The sequence below is a fragment of the Arachis hypogaea genome, chromosome 2, assembly GCF_003086295.3.
Source record: "Arachis hypogaea cultivar Tifrunner chromosome 2, arahy.Tifrunner.gnm2.J5K5, whole genome shotgun sequence".
NCBI lineage: Eukaryota > Viridiplantae > Streptophyta > Magnoliopsida > Fabales > Fabaceae > Arachis > Arachis hypogaea.
The window spans coordinates 78,958,343-78,982,121 of record NC_092037.1 but is presented as its reverse complement, the minus strand read 5'-3'; the positions used below and the strand labels follow the sequence as shown (position 1 = coordinate 78,982,121).

General features: G+C 38.0%; 1 non-coding gene across 1 annotated transcript; it reads right to left on the bottom strand.

Moving 5' to 3' along the window:
- Positions 1-11,278: 11,278 nt before the first annotated feature.
- LOC112765724 (small nucleolar RNA R71) lies at positions 11,279-11,387 on the bottom strand. The gene has a single exon (XR_003183888.1). It is a non-coding gene; the product is annotated as a small nucleolar RNA R71 (small nucleolar RNA).
- Between the last annotated feature and the right edge of the window lie 12,392 nt (positions 11,388-23,779).

Below are 23,779 nucleotides of genomic sequence, written 5' to 3'. Positions count from 1 at the left end.
ATTGTAAATTATAAGGCCATGAATTTTATCCCAAGGGAGTACAGTAGGCAACAAGTGAAGAAGCTATTGACTAATGCAAAGTACTACATTTGGGAAGAACCATACCTTTTTAAAAGGTGTTTAGATGGAATCATCCGGAGGTGTGTCCCAGATGAGGAAAAGCAGCAGATTCTTTGGCATTGTCATGGGTCTGATTATGGAGGCCACTTTGGTGGTGAAAGAACAGCTACAAAAGTCCTTCAGAGCGGGTTTTACTGGACGACTCTCTTCAAGGACTCAAGAGTATTTGTGAAGCACTGTGGCAGATGTGAAAAAGCTACAAATCTCCCTGCCAACCATGAAATGCCACAGCAGGGAATTCTTGAGGTTGAGTTGTTTGATGTGTGGGGTATTGATTTCATGGGACCTTTTCCACCCTCACATTCAAACAACTATATTCTAGTGGCAGTTGACTATGTGTCCAAGTGGGTGGAAGCTATGGCTTTGCCCACCAATGATGCCAAAGTGGTAATGAGATTTCTGCAGAGATATGGAGTCCATCATAAAGTGGCAACCCTCTATCACCCTCAGACAAGTGGACAGGTTGAAATTTCCAACAGGGAACTTAAGAGGATTCTAGAGAAGACCGTCAGTGTTTCAAGAAAGGACTAGTCTAGGAAGCTTGATGATGCTCTCTGGGCATACCGGACAGTATACAAGACTCCCATTGGCATGTCCCCTTATCGATTGGTCTATGGCAAAGCCTATCACTTGCCAGTTGAGTTGGAGCATAAAGCTTACTGGGCAATCAGATACTTGAACCTTGATTCAGAAGCTGCAGGAATCAAGCGAATGCTTCAGCTAAATGAGCTTGATGAATTCAGATATTCAGCCTATGAGAATGCCAAGCTCTATAAGGAAAGAACTAAGATACTCCATGACATGAAGATTGCCATCAGAGTCTTTGAGCCAGGACAAAAAGTGCTTCTATATAATTCAAGGCTCAAATTCTTTCCCGGAAAGCTGAAATCCCGATGGTCAGGACCGTTTGTGGTTACCAGAGCTTCACCGTATGGTCATGTGGAAATCCAAGAAGAGAATTCTGACAAAAAATATATAGTGAATGGCCAGAGGTTGAAGCACTATCTTGGAGGCGAGATTGATCGACAGAAGTCCACTCATCTGCTGAACTAGCAGAGCTGACTGTCAAGCTAGTGACGTTAAAGAAGCGCTTGTCGGGAGGCAACCCGATAATTTCGTATCCTTAGCTATTTCTATTTTTCGTAGTAGTAGTTTTCCTACTTGTTAGATTTTTATTAAGTTCTTACTAATTTTCTGATCATGCATCTATTTTATCACAGGAACCGAACACCTCAAGCTAAAAAAAAGAGCACACGACGCGCAAGCGTCACTGACGCGAATGCGTCAATTATGTGTGCGTGAAAAATAAAATTTGACAGAGAGTTGCACGGGAGTGGCGCTGGACTCATGCCTTTTGCACAAACAATCGCATGCGAACGCATACCCCATGCGTTCGCGCCATTTGTGATTTCCGTCAATCACGCGGGCACGTCACCGACGCGAACGCGTGACCTGCAAATTCGACGAAAAGAGTATTTGGGCAGAGAGTTGTGCTGGCTTGGGGCAAGAATTATGCTAAAAGCACAAATTTGGTCACGCTGACGCGTGACTGACACGTTCGCGTCAGTTGCACATATGGCCATCCACGCGAGCGCGTGTATGACGCGAATGCGTCGTATGAAAAATTGGCTCCCAAGCCATTCGAACAGAAAGTCGCGCGGGTGCGCGGCTGGCTTCGCGCGAATTGCACAAATCCAAGGCACGCGGACGCGTCCCTGACGTTGACACGTTATTATGAAAAATGTGCGACATACACGATTGCGTGCCGTACGCGAACACATCGCTTGCGCTGCCCAGTTTTCTTTCTCTCTCTCTCTCCCAATCCTAATTCTCTCTTATTCTTTTATCATTCTATTTTTCTCTCCTCTTAATATTTGTCTCTTCTATTTTTAGTTCTTCTTTGCTTGCGAACAAGCAAACCTTTAAGTTTTGTGTTGACGCTGTGCTTATAGGTTTTCTAGCACAAAAGGGAGGCGAATCATCTTCATAGAGTAGCACAACCTGAAGAATAAAGCGACCGCTAGGATAATTAAGGTGGTTGAGTTCCTTTCATTTTTATTCCTCCCCTCTTTTTCTATGTTATGTTCCAGTTTTCTGCTATTTTGCTTTGTTTGTTGCATGATCCTTTATTAGTTAGAATCTTAGGACTAGTTTAGTTTTTTTAATTGCTTTAATGCTGCAAAGATGTTTTATGTACCACTCACTGAACTTGAATCTAAAAAGAAAAGAAAAAGAAGTGATGTATTGCATGAGAAATTGAGTTTAATTTTAAGAATAGTCTTATTTACTTAAATGTGGTGATATTTTCTGTGATTTTTTAATGAATGATCTGAACAGTGTATATTTGAATTTGAATCAAGGGATGTTAATGTATAAGGAACAGGAATTTAGAGAATTATTATGACTTCTCTGAAATAAATAAAAATTTATTCCTTGAAGCAAAAAGAAACAGCAAAAGAAAAAAATATATATATATAATAATTAATAAATAAAAGCAAGGTCCAAGGCTCTGAGCATCAATGACTAGGGAGGTCAGACATGATTAAAAGCTCAAAGAGTTGTTTCCCTAGTTATATGGTTGTGGTGTGATTGTGTCAAGTAATCCTTGAGACATAACACTTAGAGTCGAGACCAAGTGCGTTTAACAGAGTATGCCAAAGGCTTTGAGCACCACTGTCTGGGAATAACTGAAAGAAAAATCAGGACTCAAAGAAAGTCCCCTAATTAAGTGCTTGTGGTGTTTATGTCTCAAGTAATCCTTGAGACAAAACATTTAAAGTCACGGCAAGGCTCAAGGTGCAAAGCACCAAAAACAAAAAAATAATAAATTAAAGTCAATTTTGCTGTGTTCAAGGATTAAACTGAAATGTAAAGATCAGAGAATTCATAATATTATCCGGATTCTAATTCCGAATGACATTAACATTCTTCTGATTCAAAGGAGAGTGAGATGCCAATACTATTCAGGATTACAGTTATAAACCCCACTATAAAAAGAGACATGAGCTTAATCGAATTCTTATTCTCATGCAAATTTACATCCTAAGCTTATGTTAGTTTTGGTTGCTTGAGGACAAGCAACAGTTTAAGTTTGGTGTTGTGATACGTGAGCATCTTGTCTATCTTTTCCTAGTGAATTTGCACTTAAATTTTTGAGTTTAATTAAGAATTAATTATATTTTAGCCACTATGGATGCTATTTTGAGTTTTGGGCAATTTTATTTATTTCAGGTAGCATTTGGCAGAATTTGACGGAATTTCTGCAACACAAGAATCAAAGGAGATGGCTGCGAGGAGCGACGCGCACGCGTTTCTGACACGTGCGCGTGATCTGGAAGTATCCATGGCGACGCATACGTGTGACTGACGCGTACGCGTGATTTGAGGATTGGCTCAGCGACGCGTTCGCGTGACCGACGTGTCCGCGTGACTTGCGAAGAAGACTAGCGACGCGTACGTGTGACTGATGCGTACGCGTGACATGCGCCATGTGCAGAAACGCAGAAAATACTGAGGGGTGATTTTTGGGCCCCATTTTAGCACCCAAGTTAGGCGCTGATCCAGTGAAGCCAAGTGGTCCCCACGTTACAAGACGCGGAGTAGTTAATTAATTCTGATTTAAATTCAAATTTGAATTTGAATATAGGAAAAGATATTATCTTAATTTTAGATATTAGATTTTAAATTAATTAGGATTAGTTATAAATAGGAACTCTGTACATTTAGACAGGGACACAATTACTAGAACCCCTTTTTTTTCTTCTCTGAACCATGAGCAACTAATCCCCCTTGTTAAGGTTAGGAGCTCTATCTATTTTCATGGATTGATTCGTTTGATATTTTTAATTTAATTCATGTCTTGATTTATATTTCAATAATTGTTTTCGTTCTTTATTCTATGAACATTGGGTGGAATGGAAGTATGACCCATGTTCTAATTCAGTTCTTGTAAAACTTGGAAAAGCTCTTTACTTGAACAACAGCTTGAAAACATATTATACTGAATTTCTAATTGTTTGTATTTAACGGGATACGTGACATATAATCCCCTTATTTGTGGATAATTAGGATTCTTTTGGCATATAAACTAGAAATTGGTCATCACCCTTTGATTGGAATTAATTGACCAAGGCATTGGCAATTAATGAATTTTAGAGGAGACTAGGAAGGTCTAAGGAATTAGGGTCTAGTCACATATAGTTTGCCATGAAATTAAATCTTGCATGATTAAATTAATTAGCAATAAAAATTAATCCGGAAAATAGATAACTCTGAAACCTTAACTGTTTTCTCAATATTTTATTCTCAACTTATTTATTTGTCTACCCTTTTTATATTCTGAGTTTGAATTTAAATCTTTTGAATATCTCAAAACCCTTTTCTACTTGCCTAACTAATCCTATCAAACGCGATTGTTGCTTGATCCATCAATCCTCGTGGGATCGACCCTTACTCATGTAAGGTATTACTTGGTATGACCCGGTGCACTTGCCGGTTAGTTAGTGTGGTTGTAAAATACCGCATCAGGGGTTAATATTCCCGGGAATTTATAAGTTCCCGGTCACCCTTACGTCGTAAAGTCAACAGAGTATCGAGTTTTCAACCTGGTACACGTGGTGGCAAGCCACGGCACTTTATCCAGGGAATCTCGTATCTCAGATCATTTAACCATTCAAGCCAAGTTTCATACATGATCATTCATTTGATTATCAAATCAAGTATCATACATGATTATTCGTAACATTTCATAATCAATCAATCAAGCTTTCCTTCAATATACCTGCACTCATAATTAACAATTCAACCATGATTCTTTCCAAATTAACATAATAACCATCTCCATCCATAATCAGTCACTTGTTATCCAACAAACACCAACCAAATATATTCATCAACAAATTGCTAAACCTTAAACCTACACTTGCATTCCAACTTATCCTACGGTCATCTAGCCTAAGTTTTCACAGAATATTATATATTAAATGAAAGAAACCTAAACCATACCTTGGCCGATTTCCACGTAGCGACCAAAGGAATTTATTTAAAACCAAGGCAGCCCCCCCAAAACTCAATAAACTCTAGGCTCAGTTTCCTCCAAGTTCCAATATTCGCAATTTCAAGCTCCAATTATTTATTTTCAACCTAATACACATTTATAACACATATATATCCAATTTAATACTCAAAGATCAAATTCAATGAAATTAAAATAGAATTACGGTATCCTCACCTTACCCAAGCTTCACTTAAGCAAGAGTGAACATTTTTCTCAAGCTAATTGGATCTTAGAACATTAGAAATTAAAGAAATTCAACATCTCTTTCAATTTTTCAAAAATTGGGGGAAAAGAGTGGATAAGAATATTTAATGGATTACCTATGAAATTGTTCTGGTAGAAGTGTAGAGCTCAACGTGGTGGATGCGTGGCCACAAACGGTGCGCAATCGGAGCTCGGACGAAGAAGTTACGGGATTTGGTAACTAGCGTAAGGGTTCGAGAGTTTTTCATTTCTCTTCTCCCTGGAAGCCTTCAACTTTGTTGCTGCTGAAATGAGGGAGAAGACAAAACTTGGGTTCATTTGATGTTGGGCCGGTTGGGCCCATAGGCCCAGTTTGGGCCTGGTTCAACCAGTTCGGCCTGTTTGGTCCAATCTTGGTCCGTTTTCTTCGAAATTAGTGTCAAAATTATCGTTTCGATGAACTCTATCCTAATTTAATATAATATTCACATTTTTAATCTTCTTTATTAAAAACTAATTTATTGACTAATTATCTATTAATTTAACGGGGTTTACACATCAAGTAGCACTTGTTAATTCTGTTGTCTAGACCCAGGCACTGTTGCTAACACTTTAACCGTGAACATAGTCCTCGACTAATTAAATTGGTAAACATTCATAGTGTTCATGTGCTTTGAGTTGTATTTTATGGCCTTCATGAACGTCTATGAGAATTCAGCACCACCGACTTGAAGCTGGGCAAGGGCCTCTGAACCCTTACTAGCAAAAAGTTCACCCAAACGGGAATAACTTGACTTAACAATCACCGTGATGGGCAAATTACGAGAACCCTTCATGACAGCATTAATGCACTTCGAGATGTTTGCCGTCATGTGATCAAACTGACGACCTTCATCTCCATATTGCACCCAATGTGACCGAGGCATTTCTTTAAGACAGTTTGTGATTACTACATTCTCTCCCCTCAGACAGCCAAAATAATGAGCAAACTCCCGCTGGAACTTCGAATAGGCTGTGTTAACCAGAACCTTCTTCAAGTCCTTATTTATGAAGTGAGTCATAAAGTTGGCAGCAATGTGTCTCGTTCAAAATTCCTGGAAGGCATGAGGTGGTTTCTAGAAACTTCCATCAGTGTTCAACGCGGCATCAATTTGATTTGTATTTGTCTGAAATAACTAAGACTCGGGTTGTGGTGTCACATGCTGCAGCAGATATGTAAGAAAGAATGACCAAGCCTCCTTCATCTCACCCTCAATAACAAAAATGCAATATGCTAAATGTTTGCATTGCCATCTTAAGCAATGACCATCTGTAACATGCCTCCGAATTTGCCGTATAAGTGGGTGCCATTGATGAAAATAAGTGGCTTGTAATGCTTGAAAATCTCAACACGCAATGAAAACGTCCAAAAAACCTGATGAAACATGATAGTGTCGATTGAACCAGGCCAAGGTTGTGTCATAAGTTGCATCTAAGTACCTAAAAAACGTCAATAGTTAGCACATGTAGATAGTGACTTTATACATAACTAAGGTTAATGAAATGAATCTTACCGGGCAAGTACATCTGCATAGCAAATAACCAACAAGGGAGCTTATTCTATGACTCCTCTCAATCACCATATATTCTAGCAGTGACCCTCTGCTTTTCAAGCCAAACTTTTTTGTAGGATGCCTTGTAATCGAAGTGATTCTCCATACCTCCTTGCAGAATCCCGATGCTAATTGTTGGATCTGCTTTGACCATTGTGAATATGTGTTGAGCGATCACCTTTGAATCCAACCTACGATTGTTATAACACCCTTGCTATAAAATGTCACACTTCAGGCTGTGCCACTCTGATAGTTTAGGTATTACGATGACTTTAAACATATTTAATACTAAGACAAGAGCCTGACTAAAACTTAAAACTGTAACCTTTCCAAAGGGGACCTTTTAGTTAAAAACATAAATACGTACATACAGACAGATACAATACTTACAAATCATATATAGACATAATATTAATTTACAAGCATTGCATTTCACAATTCCTATCCTTCTTACAAAATTTATAAAGATAAAGGCGAGGAAAACATAATATCTAAACAATACAAAATATCATGCAAATAGAAAACGAAATAAACTCTTCATAACTTCTTCGTCCATATCCTAAAAAGGGAAAACCTGTAGGGGAGTGAGAACATCGTCCTCACTGGTTCTCACTATAGGATTAGAGAATTGCTATAATAAGATACGTAAAATAAAACTGTGTTCAAGGTACAGTGATCGTTGCTCATCTTATGTATCCTTTCAAAAGCCAAAGGTTTACATTCAAATATTCAAAATCCTTTTTAAAAGAGAAATCAATGAATTCTTGAAAAGCTAAAGCCTTTTCCTTTCTTATAAAATCTTAAAAGTATTACTAGACAATATGAATGACCAACCTGTTCCAAGCATAAGTTCATTAAGTCTATGTTGAACCGGTTTGATTTTTCATACTTTACTAAACCACAAACACAAACCAATCGCGGCCTTCTGCCCATCACATAATCAATCACAACCTCAGGCCCGAACAGCTCAATCAACATCTAATTCACTACAATCCAACTGATGAGCGGATATTTTATACGCTTTTTGGCATCATTTTCAAATAGTTTTCATTATATTTTCTTTTAAGTTTTATTAAGTTTTCATAGGTTTTGGTGAGAAATTCGTATTTTTGGATTTTACTTTGAGTTTTTGTGTTTTATGGTGTTTTTAGCTATTTTCTGGCTGAAATTAAGGAGCTTGAGTAAGAGTCTAATTCAGAGACAGAGAAAGGACTGCAGATGCTATCAGGATCTGATCTCCGTTCACTCAAAGGAGCTTTTCTGGAGCTACAAAAGTCCAAATGGTGCACTCTTAATGGCAATAGAAAGCTAACATCTAGAGCGTTCCATAAATATATAATAGTCTATACTTTGCTTTGGAAATGAAGGCCCAAAATTGGCGTTCAACACCAGCCACCAGTCCCATTCATGGCGTCCAGCGCCCACAGGGGAGCAGCTGGCGTCCAACACCCAAAAGGGAGTCCCTAGCCAGCGTTCAACACCCCTAAGGGGTACTAGCTCGTGGGAGACACTCAAGCTCAGCCCAAACACTCACCAAGTGGGCCTCAGAAGTGAATTTTCGAACTACAAGACTAGTTTATCCTATTTCTGTAATTCTTAGTTAACAGATTAGTATATATATACAAAAGTTCACCCTTGTCAAAAAACTCTTGCCCACTTTAACGTTTTCCATTGTATTTCTCTGTTAGCATGAGTCACTAACCTCCTAAAGTTAAGTTTAGGAGCTTTGCTGAGTTTTATGGATTAATAATATTACCGTTCTAGTTTAATATGTCTAATTCTATTCTCTTATGCATTCTCATTCTTCTTCTCATGAATTGAGTGTGACCCGTGATAATCATCCTTGTTCTAAATGGGTTCCGTGTGAGTCCTGACCCGGATAGCGTTGAACCAAAGCTAGAGATTGCATTGCGGAGTCCAATAGAGTACCTGGACAACTTTGGATACATGACATAAAATCTCGTTGACCGTGGGTAAGTGAGGTCTCTATGGTGTTAAGGCTAGAGTTAGAGAATCAGCACTTTTTGATTTGGAAGATCTGCCTTGTCTGTGCCATCTTAAGTGGGATCATAAAGGGAAGTGGATTGCTTAGAGCTTCATCTTCTACTACTGTGAGAAACCTAGAGGTGGCTTGATGAGAGGATATGAGTCATCTCAACGTAGTGGATTGTTGTAGTGGAAGAGGTTAACTTGATGAGAGGATATGAGTTAATCACTTACGGCTGACATTGAAGGAATCAGAAAGTTATTAAAGTAGATAGTAAGGAAAGTCAATCCGGAAAGACAAAGCATCTTCAAAGCCTCAACCGTTCTCATACCATTGATTTCTCATCTATCTAGTAACATTTCATTTATTTATTTTGTTTTATGCGTTTTCCGTGACAAACTATAATTTCTAACTGCCTAAGTAAGATCTACAAGGTAACCACTGCTTGCTCAAACCAACAATCTCTGTGAGATCAACCCTCACTCACCTGAGGTATTTCTTAGACGACCCGGTATACTTGCCAGTCTATCTGTGCGAAACGTGCGGAGCCAGTTTCGTGCACCAAGTTTTTGGCGCCGTTGTCGGGGATTATTCGGATTTGACAAACAACCAGATTATCCTGTTGCTTAGATTATGTATTTTTTACTATTTTATTTGAGTCTTTTGTTTTTGTTCTTATTAAAGTTTCAAATTTTCTTGTTTCTTTTTCAAAAAAAAAAATTTCAAAATAGTATCTTTTGTTTGAGTCTAGTGTCAATTCTTAAGTTTTGCGTTCTTTGTGTGTTCTTTGTTTCCTTTGAATTTTTGAAATTGTCTTAGTGTTCTTTCTTGGTATTAAAGTTGTTCTTGTTTCTTTTCTTATTTTGATCTTGAAATTTTTGAGTTTGGTGTCTTTTGGAGTTTTTCTTTTCAATTTTCGAAAAACAAGTGCCTTTTGATCTAAAAATTTTAAGTTTGGTGTCTTTTGGTTGTTTTTCTCTTTCTTCATTAATTCAAAAATAAAAATTAAAAAAATCTTTTTTTATCTTTAGTCAAATTTTTTTTTTTCTAAAATTCCAAAAGAAATTTCAAATTTTAATTTCAAATCATTATCTTATCTTATCTTAATTTTAAATCTTTTCAAAAATCATATCGTTCTCAAATCTCTATGTTATCTTTTTATCTTTCTTTAAATTTCAAAAATCTCATGTTATCTTATTTCAATTTCAAATCTTATCTTTCTAAATCTTTTCCAAATCTTCATCATATCTTATCTTTTTCAACTTATTTTCAAATCTTTATCTTATCTTGTTTCAATTCCAAAATCCAAAATCAAATCGTTTTCAAATATTTTCAATTTCTATCTCATTTTTTCAAATTTTAAATTTCAAAATTAAATCTTGTTTCAAATCTCTTGTCTTATCTTATTTTCAAATCTTTCTTAATTTGTTACTTGTTTTCTCTTTCTTCTTTTTCAAAACTTCCAAACTAATTCCTCTCTCTTCTATTTTTGGAAAATTCTTGTTTCTTTCTCTCTTTTCTTTTTTCGAAATTCATCTTCCAATTTTCAAAATTTTTTAGTTAATTAGATTCTAATTTCCTATTCAATTAATAAATAAAAAAATAAAAATATTTTAATTCTAGTTTCTCTTTTCACTTCTTAATTTTTGAATTCTTTACCCCCTTTATTCGAATTCTTCATCTCATTCTTTTATCCTTATTCTTCTTTCTTCCTCACATCTCATAGGAAGTTCTCTATTCTTTGACAAAGAGCTCCCATTCTCTTTCTTTCTTGTTTTCTTTTTCTTGTTTATGAGCAGGAACAGTGATAAAGAACCTCTCTTTGATCCTGATCCTAAACTTGATAGGACCCTAAGGAAACGTTTGCAACAAGCTAAAGCACAACACTCCGGAAGAGACCTCACAGAACTTTTCAAACAAGAAATTAAAAATACAAACATGTTAGCTGAACAGAACAATGGAGAAGATGCAAGGAAGGTTCTTGGTGGCTTCATTACACCAACTTTTGACCTCTATGGCAGAAGTATCTCTATACCCACCATTAAGGTTAATAACTTTAAGCTTAAGCCTCAGTTAGTCTCTCTAATACAATAGAATTGCAAATTCCATGGATTTTCACTAGAAGATCCACATCAGTTCTTATCTAAATTCTTGCAAATCTATGATACTGTTAAGACTAATGGAGTTGATCTTGAGGTCTACAGACTTATACTTTTCCCATTTGCTATTAGAGACAGAGCTAGGATGTGGTTAAATTCTCAACCCAAAGAAAGCCTAGACTCTTGGAAAAATTTGGTCAATGCTTTCTTGGTCACGTTCTTTCCACCTCAAAAGATGAGCAAGCTCAGGGAGGAAGTTCAAACCTTCAGACAAAAAGAGGGTGAATCCCTTTATGAAGCATGGGAAAGATACAAGTAACTGATCAAGAGATGTCCTCCTAACATGCTCTCAGAATGGTCTATCCTAGGTATTTTCCATGATGGTCTATCTGAGATGTCCAAGATGTCCTTGGATCATTCTGCTGGTGGATCACTCCACTTGAAGAAAATGCCTGAAGAGAAACAGGAACTCATTGAAATGGTTGCAAACAACAAATTCATGTATACTTCTAAGAGAAACACTGTGAACAATGGGGTAGCTCAAAAGAAAGGAGTTTTGGAAGTTGACACTCTGAATGCCATATTGGCTTAGAATAAGATATTGACCCAATAGATCAATATGATCTCTCAGCACTTGATTGGAGTGCAAGCTGCAACTAGCAGCACTCATGACACCTCCTATGATGGAGATGCCTATGATCCAAATCAAACCATGATGGAAGAGGTGAATTACATGGGAGAACCTGACGTGGCAGAAATTGGCAGATTAAGAAATTAATATGAGAGATACGTTGCAAGTATAGTTCTTAACCAATAAAAATCCGCTTATCAATTTGGAAGGGTTGTCACAAAATTAGAATTAAAATACTGGGAGTATGAATCCCAAGTCGTCTCCCAACGAGTTGTAGGAGGATGTGCTGTCTTATTAATCAGAGGTTTTCCAAAATGGTTTTGAGTTTGATAAACAAGAAATTAAATTAGAGAATTGATGTAATTTAAATAAAAATCTTGACCGGGAGTAGATTAATCAGAAGTTCTATCCTTGTTGGTGTTTTCCCAAGATCAATTGATAATTGAAGGTTGCTCTACTTAGTTATCCTTTACTAGGTAAAGGAAAGTCAAGTAAGTTGGAAGTCTACTTCTATTCACAAGTTCTAATCCTCTCCCTTAGGAAGGATTAGCGTCAGTGACTAGAGAGCCATCCAAAAATAAACCCAATTACAATTTTACTCTTGAGCATTCTAACTCAAGGTTCTCCTTTCAATCAACTCCCAATCAAGTTAGAGAACTACTCGCTCATCATGAATGTAAATTTCACAAAATAAGAATAAGGAATAAAGAAAGACATGATAGACAATAATAAAAAAGATCAATTAAAAATAAAAATGGTTCTTGTATTAATAAATTCTAAAAATAATCTAATTGTAACTCTGAACAAATTAAGGATATGAAAGAGTAAGCAAAAAAGTAAAGAGAACAAACTAGAGTGATGAAGTCTTACGGAGGTAATAACTCTTCTCAATATCCCAATCCAAAAAGCAATAAAAAACAAATCCTAAGAACTATGAACGTGTAGAGAGAAAACCTAGAGGGGGAGTGAAATCATATCTAAAAACTAAGAATTATGCCGAATGAATGTTCTCTTTTGTCTCTGCATGTTCCCTGGCTTTAATCTGTGTTTCTGGGCTGAAAACTGGGTTAAAACGCAACCCAGAATCCATGCCAGTATTTCTGTAAATTCTGTAGATTGTGCACGTCACGCGTACGCGTCGTCCATGCATGCGCGTCATTCAGCGTTTTTCCGTGCCACACGTGCGCGTCGTCCACGCTTTCGCGTCACTCGTGCAGCTTCCAATCCACGCGTTCGCATCAGGCACGCAAGCGCACCACTGCGATTTCCTCCATTTCGCGCGGTCGCTTGAGCCATACGCCCACGTCACTTCTCGCTAGTCATCTTCTCAATTTCTTGTGTTCCTTCCATTTTTGCAAGATTCCTCTCCATTCTCTAAGCCATTCCTGCCCTATAAAGCCTGAAACACTTAACACACAAATCACGGCATCGAATGGTATAAAGAGGAATAAAAATATACAATTAAAAGATCTTTAGGAAGAAAGTTTTCAATCGTAGAACAATTTTAGGAAGGAATTGTAAATACATGCAAATTATATGAATAAGTGGGTGAAGACTTGATAAAACCACTAAATTAAACACAATATAAATCATAAAATAATGGTTTATCAGAACCCTATGGAAACACCTACAACTCCTCATGGAGAAATCATCCTAACCTTTTTTGGAAGGAACAACACAAGCCTCAGCAAGGCTTCAACAATAATCAAGGAGGAAGAACCTAGAATAGGTTCAACAACAGACCACCATTCCCATCTTCTCAGCAGCAGATTGAGACTTCTAAGCAGAGCCTTTCTGACTTAGCAACCATAGTCTCTGAACTCTCTAATACCACTCACAGTTTTATAACAGAAACTAGATCCTCCATCAGAAATCTGGAGGTACAAGTTGGTCAGCTGAGCAAGAGAATCCTTGACACGACCCCTAACACTCTTGCCAGTAACACTGAAGTAAACCCAAGAGAAGAGTACAAGGCCATCACTGTAGAAGCTGAAGCCGAACCTGAAAGGGGCAATCTGGTGTTGAATGCTAGTGAGGAAGACCTTACTGGGCATTCAACGCCCAAAAAGCCACTATTACTGGCGTTCAACGCCCAATAAGCAACCATCATTGGCATTGAATGCTAGTAAGGAGGTCCTTACTGGGCATTCAACGCCCAAAAAGCCACCGTTACCGGCGTTGAACGCCAGTAAGAAGGTCCTTACTGGGTGTTCAACGCCCAAGTGATAAACCCCGTTTTGACAGTTTATCTTGTATTGATTTTAAGAGATTTTATCACCTTTTACCCACATTTATTCAATGAAATAGCATGGTTTTGTGATTGTCTCCTTATTTGTGCTTAGATGTGAAAACATGCTTTTTAGGCCTTTAACTTGATGATTTTGATTCACCTTTGATTCCACTAGATGCCTTGATGTGTTTTTTAGTGATTTCATATTGAAAAGGCTAGAAATGGATCAAAGGAGTGAAGAGAAAATCATGCAAAGTGGAGAAATAATGAAAAGGCAAAGAAGTTGAACTCGCCCATGGACGCGCGTGCGCACCTTGCGAATCACCCCATGGACGCGTACGCGTGCTGTGCGCATACGCGTCGGTGCTGGCTTATGATTTTTTAATGAAAATGTGACCAACAAACTCTCAAGGGTTGTAGGGCCCAATCCCAACCAACTTTGGCGCCTAAACTGCTATTTAAAGCCAAGGATTGAAGAGCAAAGGGAGATTATCTCACTTTAGTTCATACACACTCATTAGAAGTAGTTATAGTTAGTTTCTAGAGAGAGAAGCTCTCTCTTCTCTCTAGAATTAGGGTTAGGATTAGGTTTAGTTCTTAGATCTAGATTTTAATTCATCTTCTTCTACTTCTATCTTCTCTATTCCTTGTTGTTACATTCATCATTCTTCTATTCTTTTGTTGTAATTTTCTTTATGTCATTCTTATACTTTGTTGTAGATCTACTCTTGTTCTTTCTCTCTTCTTTCCATTCTATTCAAGGTAATTCATAATAATTGTGCTTCTTTTGATTGTTGTTGTTAATTCCTTGCAATAATTGTTGTTAGATTCTATTCTTGTTGTCAATTTCATTTGCTTTTCTTTTGTACCTTCCAAGTGTTTGATGAAATGTTTGGTTCGATTTTAGTATAGGTTTTGTTCCTCTTGGCCTAGGTAGAGTAATTAGTGACTCTTGAGTTATCTAATTCCTTTGTTGATTGATAATTAGAAGTTGCTAATTGATTTGAATACCTCTAAAGCTAGTCTTTCCTTTATGAGTTGATTAGGACTTGAAGAATCAAATTGATTCATCCACTTGACTTTCCTCCATGGTTAGAGGTTAACTAAGTGGGAGTAATGGACAATTTGTTATCACAATTGAGGAGGATAACTAGGATAGGACTTCTAGTACTCATATCTTGCCAAGAGCTTTGTTAGTTGTTAGTTTATTTCCTTTGCCATTTATATTTCTTGTCTAAAATCTCAAAAACCCCAAAATAACTCATAACCAATCACAAGACACTTTATTGTAATTCCTAGGGAGAACGACCCGAGGTTCAATACTCTGGTTTATAAATTTTAGGGGTTTGTACTAGTGACAAACAACTTTTTGTATGAAAGGATTATTGTTTGGTTTAGAAACTATACTTTACAACGAGACTTCATTAGTGAAATTCTAAACCATCAAAAATCCAATCATCACCAAGACAGCAAAAAGCTTGTGTTGAACGCTAGTGAAGGTATTCAAGCTGGGCATTCAACGCCCAAAGAAACCCAAGTCCTGGCATTGAATGCCACAATAGGATAGTTGGTAACCCTAAGCCCACTGAGAACTTCCCTATTGAAGAACTGATAGAACCCAAGGTTCATGAGGAGCCCATTGAAGTTCCCTTGAATGCTTGGTTAAAAATCATAGAATCTGAAGAGTACTCATCTTCTGATGAGGAAGAGAAAACTAAGGAAGAGTAAGTTGCTCGATACCTAGGAATTCTGATGAAGCTGAATGCCAAGTTGTTTGGCACAAAGCCATTAGAGGAAGAACCTCCAGTGCTCACCAAGGAACTCAATGCCTTGGTTCAACAGAAACTACCTCAGAAGTTGCCGAATCCCAAAAACTTCCTGATTCCCTGCACCATAGGCACCATTACCTTTGATAAGGCTCTATGTGACCTAGGGTCAAGCATAAACCTTATGCCACTCTCTGTAATTGAGAAATTGGAAATCTTTGAGGTACAAGCTGTAAGAATCACACTAGAGATGGCAGACAGGTCAATGAAAAAGGCTTATGATCGTGTAGAAGATGTCTTAGTAAAGGTCAAGAACCTTTACATCCCTGCAGATTTCATAATCTTGGATACTGGGGAGGAAAATGATGAATCCATCATCCTTAGAAGACCCTTCCTAGCCACTGCCAATGCCATCATTGATATAGCAAAGGGAGAGCTAATTCTACAGTTATAGAAGGACCACATCTTGTTCAAGATGTCTAGCTCTAACTCTCCCTCTGACACAAGAGAAACAGTTGTGCAACACCTAGTGTTCCAACCCTCTCTCTCAGTACAAAGCTATACAAAGCCCCCAGACACTAACTCTAAGTTTGATGTGGGGCAACCATCATCAAGCTCTGAGTGGAATGGCAATAAGAAAGTGTCCCAAGGCTGGAAGGATAAGAAAATCCCCACTGAAGGCCTCTCTCCTGGCATGAGAGTGGTCTTCACTGATAACCTACTCATTCCACACACTGTGAACAAGATCTTGTCTCTAGAGCATGTAGAGTTCATCTATGAGATCATAGGCAAGCAGTTCACTATAAGGGGTGAAGTTCTGAGCCCCTATCCATCTCCGTAAGGAACTAACCGTCAAGCTAGTGACGTTAAAGAAGCGTTTGTTGGGAGGCAACCCAACCAAAATTAAAAGTTATTTCTGTTTTTTTTTTCGTTAAGTTTATTTAAGTTATATCAGTTTAATTCTCATGTTTTCTTTAAGTTTGTGATCATGTGCAGTATTTAGAACAAAAACAAAAACAGTTAGAGCCGGAAATAGAACACCCTGGAGTAGGTCCTTTTCTGGTGTTGAACGCCATTCAGGGAGGCCAGAGTGGGCGTTCAACGCCCATAAGGAGTAGCACTGCTGACGTTGAACGCTAGCCAATGAGCATGAAGTTGGTGTTGAACGCCAGCCAGGAGGCAGAGACCTGGCGTTGAACGCCAGGAAGGAGCATCCTAATGGGCGTGCAACGCCCAATTAGAGGCACATTGCTGGCGTTGGATTTGGAGCCTGCCAAATTTAAAAAATCTGCCAAAACCCGCACCACCAAATTGGCGGGTTTTAGCGGGGCGGGGCGGGCCGGTTCGCCGGGCCGAAGATTTTATTTTTCTTTTTTTTATTAAATAAAAGTGTGATTACTATTATGAAATTAATAATTATAGAATTTTTTAACACTTTATTTTTCATTTTTTGTTTTCATTCTTCTTTTAGTTATTAACTTTATTTATTTTATTTTATAATTTCGTATATATGCTCAAATTATGTGACTTATTTTTTAAAATAAAGATGATTCTATTGACAAATATTATTTTAAACAATTTTATTGAAGTTAAAATTTTAAAAAAATAATAAAAAATTATATTATAATTTGACTATTTGTTTTTTGTATTTTATTTTTTAATTATTATTTTTTGGTTAATTTTAATGAATTTTATTTTTCAAAAAAAAAAAGAGTCAAGCGGTCTAACCCGCCGATCCGCCAATCCACCATAAAGTGGGACGGGCTAGCATTATGAAACCATTTTAGTTGGCGGGACGGGTTGGGGCGGGCTGGCCCACTTTGCCACCTCGACCCAAAACCATCATAACTCCCACCAACCCCCACCCACTTCAAATTCAAAATTTCTCACCCAATTCCCACCCGTTCATTCGAACCCAACCTTTCCTACTCCTATAAATACCCCTTCTTCCTACCCTTCATACACACTCCATTCATACACTAAAGCCCCTCTTGACCAAATTCTCCTCTCTCCCTCCATCTCCTCTATTCTCTTTTTCTACTTTTTTCTTCATATTTTGCTCGAGGACGAATAAAGCTTTTAAGTTTGGTGTTGAAAAAGCCTTACTTTTTGCTTTCCATTCCTACTTATGGCACCAAAGTCAGAGAATCCTCTAGAAAGAGAAAAGGGAAAGCGGTTGCTTCTACTTCTGAATCTTGAGAGATGGAGAAATTCATCACCAAAACTCATCAAGACCACTTCTATGAAGTAGTGGCAAAGAAGATGGTGATTTTGGAGTACCCGAAGATTAGAAGAGAAATCTGAAGGAGAGGTTAGGAAGTCCTAACCAATCCTATCCCAGAAGTTGGGATCTTTATGGTACAAGAGTTCTATACCAATACATGGGTCATGAAAAATCATGATACAATCGTGAACCCAAGTCCCGAAAATTGGCATACCATGGTCTGAGGGCGTCTCTTGGATTTCAGCCCGAAGAGTGTAAGGTTGGCACTACATTTGCCAATGATGCAAGGAGATCCACATCCTTACACTAGGAGAGTCAATTTTGACTAGAGGCTGGACCAAGTTTTTTCAGACATTTGTGTGGAACGAGCTTAGTGGAAGAGGGATACTCAAGGCAAGCCTATCCAACTAAGAAGGCTTGACCTCAAACTCGTAGCTAGAGGATGGTTGGAATTTATCCAACGCTCTATCATCCCTACTAGCAATCGGTCAGAAGTTACCCAGAGCAATTATTATTCATTGCGTCATGATTGGAAGTGAGGTGGAGGTACATGAGGTAATACCTCAAGAGTTGTATAGGAAAGCTGAAAAGCCTTCCCCCTTAGCGAGGTTGGCCTTCCCCCACCTTATCTGTCACCTATGCAATTCAGCTGGAATTGTCATAGAAGGAGACATTCCTATTGAGGAGGACAAGCCCATCACCAAGAGGAGGATAGAGCAAACTAGAGAGCCAGCTGATGAGCGGATAATTTATACACTTTTTGGCATTATTTTTAGAAAGTTTTTAGTAGGATCTAGCTACTTTTTAGTATATTTTTATTAGTTTTTAAGCAAAATTCACATTTCTGGACTTTACTATGAGTTTGTGTGCTTTTCTATGATTTTAGATATTTTCTGGCTGAAATTGAGGGACCTGAGCAAAAAATCTGATTCAGAGGCTGAAAAAGGACTACTGATGCTGTTGGATTTTCACCTCCCTGCACTCAAAATGGATTTTTTGGAGCTATAGAAACCCAAATGGCGCAATCTCAATTGATTTGGAAAGTAGACATAATGGGCTTTCCAACAATATATAATAGTTCATACTTTTCTCGAGTTTTGATGACGCAAATTGGCGTTCAAACGCTAACTTCCTGCTCTATTCTGGCGTTAAACGCCAGAAACAGGATAGAAGCTGCAGTTAAACGCCCAAACTGGCATAAAAACTGGCATTTAACTCCAAGAAAAGTCTCTACATATGAAAGCTTCAATGCTCAGCCCAAGCACACACTAAGTGGGACCGAAAGTGGATTTCTGCATCATTTACTTATTTCTGTAACTCTAGTAACTAGTTTAGTATAAATAGTACTTTTTACTATTGTACTAGGAGGGAGATCTCTCTTGGGAACATTTTTCCTTAGACTTGGAGGCTGGCCATTCGGCCATGCCTAGACCTTCATCATTTATGTATTTTCAACGGTGGAGTTTCTGCACACCATAGATTAAGGTGTGGAGCTCTGCTGTTCCTCGAGTATTAATCCAAAGTACTATTGTTCTTCTATTCAATTCAAGCTTATTCTTATTCTAAGATGTTCACTCACACTTCAACATGATGAATGTGATGATCCGTGACACTCATCACCATTCTCAATTTATGAACGCGTACCTAACAACCACTTCCGTTCTACCTGCGAAAGCTAGAGTGTGTATCTTTTGGGTATCTAATCAATGATTCACATTGACTCCCCTCTGACAATGGGGCATTTGAATCTGAGATTAGAACCTTCATGGTATAGGGTAGAATCAATTGGCAGCATTCTTGAGATCCGGAAAGTCTAAACCTTGTCTGTGGTATTCCGAGTAGGATATGGAAAGGGATGACTGTGACGAGCTTCATACTCGCAACTGTGGGATGTAGTGACAGACGCAAAAGGATCGTTGGATCTTATTCTGACACGATCGAGAACCAACAGCTGATTATCCATGCGGTAGCTGTGCAGAAACCATAGAGGACTATTTTCACTGAGAGGACGGGAGGTAGCCATTGACAATGGTGATCCCCAACATACAGCTTGCCATGGAAAGGAGTATGAATGATTGAATGAAGACAGTTGGAAAGCAGAGATTCAGAAGGAATAACACATCTCCATACGCTTATCTGAAATTCCCACCAATGAATTACATAAGTATCTCTATCTTTATTCTGTGTTTATTTATCTTTTAAATATCAAAACTCTATAACCATCTGAATCCACCTGACTGAGATTTACAAGATGACCATAGCTTGCTTCAAGCCGACAATCTCCGTGGGATCGACCCTTACTCACGTAAGGTATTTCTTGGACGACCCAGTGCACTTGCTGGTCAGCTGTGCGAAGTTGTGAAGAGACGTGTGAATCATGGTATTGTGCACCAAGTTTTTGGAGCCATGCCTAGTGATAACAATTTCGTGCACCAAGTTTTTGGCACCGTTGCCGGGGATTGTTCGAGTTTGGACAACTGACGGTTCATCTTGTTTCCCAGATTAGGTATTTTTCTTTTTATTTTGTTTTTCAGAATTTTAAAAATGAATTCTAGAGTTTTAGATGATGCTTTTGTCATCACAGGAGCCAGTTGATTCCCATCAATTTAGCTGTTGTATGTAATGTCTGCTGAAGCTTGGCTGACCATGTCTAATCTTTTTAGACTGAAGCTTTAGACTAACATTGCATGATTCCTGTAATTCTCATTAAAAATTGAGTTTCTTATTTTCTTTTTCAAAATAATATTCGGAAAAAAATACAAAAAAATTATAAAATCATAAAAACCAAAAAAAATTTTGTGTTTCTTGTTTGAGTCTAGAGTCAAGTTTTAAGTTTGGTGTTAATTGCATCTTTTTAATTTTCAAAAAATTTTCAAAAAAATTCATGCATGTGTTCTTCATGATCTTCAAGTTGTTCTTGGCAAGTCTTCTTGTTTGATCTTTACATTTTATTATTTTGTGTCTTTTCTTGTTTTTCATATCCATTCTTGAATCCTTAGAGTTTAAACATTGAAAATCTCTAAGTTTGGTGTCTTGTATGTTTTTCCTTTCTTGAAAATTTTTCAAAAATAAGTTTTTTATGTTCATCATGATCTTCAAAGTGTTCTTGGTGTTCATCTTGACATTCATAGTGTTCTTGCATGCATCATTTGTTTTAATCCAAAATTTTTATGTGTTGAGTCATTTTGTGGTTTTTCTCTTTCCTCGTTAAATTCAAAAAATAAAAAATATCTTTTCCTTATTTCACTCATAAATTTTGAAATCTTTGGGTTGACTTAGTCAAATTTTTTTAAAATAAGTTGTTTCTTGTTAGTCAAGTCAAGATTTCAATTTCAAAAATTTATCTTTTCAAAATATTTTTCAAAATTAAATCTTTTTCATTTTTTCCTTTGTTTTTCGAAAATTTTCAAAAATCTTTTTCAAAACTTTTCAAAATCTTTTTCCTATTTTTACCTCATATTTTTCGAAATTAATACTAACAATTAATGTTTTGATTCAAAAATTTCAAGTTTGTTACTTTCTTGTTAAGAAAGATTCAAACTTTAAATTTTAGGATCATATCTTTTAATTTCTTGTGAATCAAGTCATTAATTATGATTTTAAAAATTAAATCTTTTTCAAAATAAATTTCAATAATATCTTTTCAATCATATCTTTTCAAACATATGTTTTTCAAATCATATCTTTTTCAAAATTGTTCATACCCTGGGTCAAGCTGTCCGACCCGGGATGTTTGTCGACAAAGCGACCGACCTCTTCAGGTCAGACTATCTAACCTCTTTTCAAAGAGCTCGGCCAAATTTCCAAGAAAAGCCCAGTAAAGGGCCCAAATAGAGGAACATGACCCAAATTCAAAGGTAGCCTAAGCCTATAGAGATAAGGGCGGTTCCCTTAAAGATAAGCTGACCTCACCCAAAGATAAGATAAGATAAGATAAAATAACCAACTTATCGTAACTAAGAAGGTCAGCCCACACTATTATAAATACACTAGAGCACCCAGGTATAACTCATACTCTGATTCTACTAAAAACCTGTTTAATACCATTTGCTAAGTTAAGCATCGGAGTCCCTTGTAGGTACCACGACCCTCCGGTGACAAATAATCAGTAGTATTGACAGTCCCACAAATCGGACGCGGCAGCTCTAGTCACCACCTACACGCCGGACACGTCATCTCCAACCAGCACAGAAGATCTCGACCGAGATCGACCTACAGTTTCAGGTAACCCTCGGAACATTGGTGCCATTGCCGGGGAACCTGGAAATCATCTTATCATCATGGCAGACGACCATGACAACGATCACAATTCAGATCTAGAGGATAGAACGCCGCACAAAAATGCGGACATTACACCAAAGGATACTCCTCAACTTAACAAAATGAATTCTCCAAATGCGGGAGCCATAGAGGTGCTTCAAGACCGTTTAAAACAACTTGAAGAAGAAGTCCTATGTCAACGAGAGGCTGAGAAAGACCTACAAAAGGAAATAAGGCGACGCCGGAAATTGGAGGACAAACTCCTAAAACTCAAAGCCGATCTCAAGACCAAAGCCAACCGATCCCCTCATGAGGATAGCTCCCACAAGGAACAAGATCCATTTACCAAGGAGATCATGAAGACCAAAATCCCAAAAGACTTTAAACTCCCGAATATGATTTTGTACGACGGCATTACAGATCCTGGCCATCATCTCAGCAAATTCAGAAGAAAAATGTACCTCACCGACGCCTCAGATGCAGTCCGTTACAAAGCCTTTCTGACTACTTTAACAAAGACGGCAATTAGATGGTTCGATAATCTACCTCCTAGGTCCATCTCGAGTTTCGATGACTTGGCCAAGAAGTTTTTGGCCAGATTCTCCATCCAAAAAGACAAGGCTAAGCACGCCCCAAGTCTACTAGGAATCAAGCAAGGAGAAGGGGAAAGTCTTTGCAACTACATGGAACGATTCAACAAAACATGCCAGGACATACAGAGCCTACCAACAGAGGCTGCCATGATGGGCCTCATCAATGGCTTGCGGGAGGGACCTTTTAGCCAATCTATATCGAAAAAACACCACACATCTCTAAACAAAGTGCAAGAACGAGCAGAGAAGTACATCAAGATGGAGGAAAACTCTTGACTAGGAGAGACCTTAAAATTCGGATTCACCTCCCGGGATAAGGACAAAGAGTCCAAAAAGAAGGAAGATCGACATGGAGAAAAAATAAAAAAATACCACAATTACACCCCTCTTCGGGTGTCCCTTGTGGATGTCTACAGAGAGGTTTGCCACATTAAAAAAATACCTCCAGCTCGACCACTCAAAGGCAAAAAAGGAGGAGGAAATCGGACCGAATAATATAAATATCATCGAATCCGCGGGCATTCCACCAATGAATGTTTTGATTTAAAAAATGTCATAGAAAAGCTAGTAAGAGAGAGGAAGCTAGATCGGTATCTGGCCACCCGAGACGATGACAAAGAAAAAGAAGAAGAGAAGAAGCTGTCGGACGAACTGAGCGATCACCTCGTACACCAGAAAGACACGTCCACATGATACACGGCGGATTTGCGGGGAGAGGAATCTCCAAATCATCTCGCAAAAGACATCTTAAAGAAGTATATCATGTTGACGGGAAGGAGGAAGCACTCGACATCCCCGTGATTACTTTCACCAAAGAAGACGCATCCGGTATCATCTCAGGAAACGACGATCCCATGGTCATCACTGTTATACTGGCAAACACAAATCTCCACCGTACACTGATAGACCAAGGGAGCTCCACCGACATCTTGTTCAAAACTGCCTTTGACAAGCTCGGCTTAGAAGAAAAAGAACTCAGAGCATATCTGAACAGCCTGTTCAGACTAGGAAACACCGCGGTTCAACCACTTGGATACA